The 3,864-nt window shown below is 45.8% G+C and overlaps 1 long non-coding RNA gene across 1 annotated transcript; it reads left to right on the top strand.

The window, feature by feature from the left end:
• Positions 1–996: 996 nt before the first annotated feature.
• LOC149333010 (uncharacterized) lies at positions 997–2,733 on the top strand. Its single transcript, XR_016284917.1, has 2 exons — positions 997–1,204; positions 2,311–2,733. It is a non-coding gene; the product is annotated as an uncharacterized LOC149333010 (long non-coding RNA).
• The last annotated feature ends 1,131 nt before the right edge of the window (positions 2,734–3,864 follow it).

Here is a 3,864-nt window from a genome sequence, read left to right as displayed (position 1 = left end):
ATTGACTTCCCAAAGCGACTCGGGCTGTGAGAGACGCTGTAGCTGAGGGCTACAGAAATTTCGACAAGCTCGGTTTCTTTAACGTGCACTGGCATCGCACAGCACATGGGAGCCTTGCTTTTCGCCTCCATTGAAAAGCGGCTGCCGCGGCCGGGATTCGATCCCGCATCCTTGAGCACAGTATTCGATTCATTTTAAAAACTAGTGAAAAGATGGAACACAGAGAAAAGCAGAGCCTCTTCTTGTGCTATTCTCTATGTTCTGTCCTTTCAGTGCTTTTAAAATGAATGAATCAGTACCAACTTGCCCAGTCATCTACCTAGTTGAAACACAGTAGTCGACCATCCTAACCAGTGGGGCCTCACAAATGTAGAATAGGAAAGGACTCCACTTTCAGTTTTTATCTGCGACGGAAGCAACACTTAGATTGACAGTCAAGCGGAACTAAACCTCACCGTAACGGAAAGGGAGAAAGATGAGAGTGAACGAAGACACCGTAATGACTAGACGCGCCTTTTTTCACTCCAAACCATTGAGCTGGCATGGCGGAGTGGTTAGCATGCTCGTCTCGCACTCCGGTGACCGAGGTTCGATTCCCGAACTCGACCAATTTCCTACTCGGTTTTATTTATTTACCTGGCCTGACTGAAAGGGTTATTTAAGATAATTGGGTAATTAAGTAATTAACTAATCTCAGTCCCACTTACTCGGAGCATCACTATACGATCCCTTTAATTGGTCGCATGGTTACTAGCCAAAGTACAATTGGCACCGTTTGAAATTCGCGCACTGTGACGTCACTACTGTTTCGAACAATTGAAAAGCGTGACATTTCTGTCGACAACTTCTGCTTACAACGATGAGGCATTAAAGGCTTCCGCCTTAAAACAATCACACACACTGGCCACGCATGCACTCGTAGCCATGGCTCGTAGCGACATGCCAGGGTATGAAAGCCAGCTTCCCATGCAGTCCAGACAGAATGGGCAACATTGAGTGGTGCGTTACTCTCGCCGCCAGCAAGTTACTCTTGAGCTTTTACCGGCTGGTTTGAGGCTTTTGAGGCGCCTGGAAACAGATCGCAAGGGAGGGAAAGCGGCCTGGCTAGCCTGTCCAAAAGGAGTGGGAACGGATATCTTGAGAAGCGAACGTGGGAATTCGCCCAAGCTATGAAACTTTACCGAGATTGCGGCCCACCAAGAAAGTACGTATTGAACGCAACGCACTTTTGTTGGTCATATTACGCGCTTGTTATTTTGTGTCACCAGTCGTATGGTATATTATGCGACGGCCCCAAGCCTGCTGCTTGACAAAGTGACAGGTCAAAACGCATGCAGCTTGTATGTGCAGCGTGTGTACGGGGGAGGTGGCCGCTGGCGTGCGGCGCGGAACTTGCGTGTACAACAGCGCGCTAGCGGTGGAACTTTTTCATAACTGGTTTGCATGTGTATGTGAATGGGCTTCGTATACATAGTGCGATGTTTTGAGATTACGTTCTTTCCGCCATCCCCTCTCAAAAATCCCTACAATCTGCATTGCGCCACTCTGTCGTTTCTCCTGTCACTAATTTCCTCCGGGCGGAGCTTTCCGAGTAAATAGCAGTTGCCGCAAATGACATCGCACTTTGCCTTTGTCTTCCATGTTTGCTATTTACGTAGAACTTTACTAACACCACCCAATGCCTCAAAGCATTCGGGCTTGCATCCGCATGGCTTACATGATAGATGTCATGGGTTCATTAAATGACTGCGCTGAAAGTGCAGTGGACGAAAATCTGTAAAAACAAGGTCTGGAGCAGATTGTTGCAACGATCATCAGCTTCTTCTTGCCAAATGTAAGCTTCGATTGAAGCAAGCTCAGAAAGCTAGCAGGCCATTCAGGTATGATTTGGATCAAATTCCATCAGAATATGCAGCGGAAATGAGGAACCGATTTCAAGAATTGAATCTTGGTGAGAGGGCACTTGAAGAGATATGGACTGATATTTGTGATATCATACAGGAGGTTACTGCTGAGATAGTCCCAAAGGCAAAGAAATGCAAGAAAGCAAGATGGTTGTCTCAAGAGGCATTGCAAGTAGCCGAGGAAAGGAGGTTGGCAAAAGTTATGGGTGAAAGAGAAAGATAAGATTCTAAATGCTGATTTTCAGAGACTAGCAAGAAGAGATAACATGCCTTCTCGTACATGCAATGCAAAGAAGTTGAGGCCAACAGCCAATTGAGGAACTCAATGGCTCTCTATAAGATAATTAAAGATATCAAAGGAAGTGCTGCCTTTACGCAATTTATTGACAGCTGTTTTCTCTTCCAGAACAACGTGTAGTTCCACTGCACGACAGACAGAGAGGCCAGGTCTTGATGAGCCCAGCATCGCAGAAGACATCTTCGCAGCAGTGATGGATGGCCCCTCAGTGCATACAACGCCTGAAACAGCAGCAGAAAGCTGCGACATGCAGGCAGGATTACCTGCACCTCCAGAAAGCCTTGTAAGAAGGCCCAAGGCCAAAAAACGAAAATATGACAGTTTTGAGGACCAGCTGCTTTTGCAGCTTCAAAAAAAAATGACTGAAAATGAGGCCTTTGGTCTGTCAATTGCGATGACCCTTGACAGGTGGCCGCCGAAGAAAGCTAGCCAATGCAAGGCAAAAATAATGGAGATCTTGGCATCATTTGAGCCATAATGTTTATAAGTACTGTGCACTCCCTAATAAATTCAAATTTCAATACTCCCCAACTTGTGTGATATACCTGACAGTTTTGCGATCATTTCTTGGTTTCCTACAAAAAGAAGACAAAGAATTTTGGTTCTCACAGCCATTGATGCAACTAGTGCACTGTCGGCCAGTCTGGACTGCAGCTTAATTGGATTTCAATTCAATTCAATTCTTTTTATTATTTGTTTGGACATGCAGGTGTCATTTCAACCTGGCATAGTAGCATTGCCTCAGGTGGCCTTGCATGTGAAATTAGATGCTGTGTGTTATATGCACATTTTCGAAAGCAGTAAGATATTTAGTAGTTTTCTCGTAAGACAATGAAAAGGTTGCAGAATCAGCAACATACCAGTCAGTAGTGAGGAGTCTGGGTACTTTTTTAAATGCTGTTTGCATGCAAGCTTATTTCCTTCTTTCTCCTGGTTTACTAGAGTCAGATAAAACTTTCGCCTGCAGTGAAACTGTCCACATTGTGGGCCACCGCACAGAAATCCTCCATGACAAACGGTAGTGTGCTGTGCTGACTTTTTGTGTTGCCTAAACAAGAAGAAGCTAATCACAAGTAAAAATATGCTCTAGAATTTGATGCCTCTGGTTTGTTTATTATAGTCAAAGATTAAAAAGCTGATTTCGCTTATTGTTGTGCTTGGTCAGTGCAGTAATACAGGACACTGCAGACCGCGGCCCATTGTTACCAAATACTGTTTTTGTAAGTTGTATGCTACTATAGCAATGTGCTTATGCTCATACACACTTGCACTTTCATTATTTATCTCAAGCGACCGTATGGGGCCATGCAATGTTGCGGCTCAGCAGCAGATCGGCAATAGGTGCAACTAGGTAGTCACCATTAGGGATAGACAGGTTGGGACTCGGGGCTACGAAAGATGCGGCTCGTGATGACAGAGAAACTTGGGAGAATACAATCAGGGCATGAGCCGCCACAGTGGCTCAGTGGTTATGGTGCTCGGCTGCTGACCCGAAAGACGCGGGTTCGAACCCGGCCGCGGCGGTTGAATTTCTTTGGAGGAGAAATTCTAGAGGCTCGTGTACTGTGCGATGTCAGTGCACGTTAAAGAACCCCAGGTGGTCGAAATTTCCGGAGCCCTCCACTACGGCGTCTCTCATAGCCTTAGTCGCTTTGGGACGTT

Source organism: Amblyomma mixtum, chromosome 8, assembly GCF_055824585.1.
Source record: "Amblyomma mixtum isolate Tamu chromosome 8, ASM5582458v1, whole genome shotgun sequence".
Classification (NCBI taxonomy): domain Eukaryota; kingdom Metazoa; phylum Arthropoda; class Arachnida; order Ixodida; family Ixodidae; genus Amblyomma; species Amblyomma mixtum.
The sequence above is the reverse complement of the archived record's forward strand: the minus strand, read 5'-3'. Positions and strand labels throughout refer to the sequence as shown.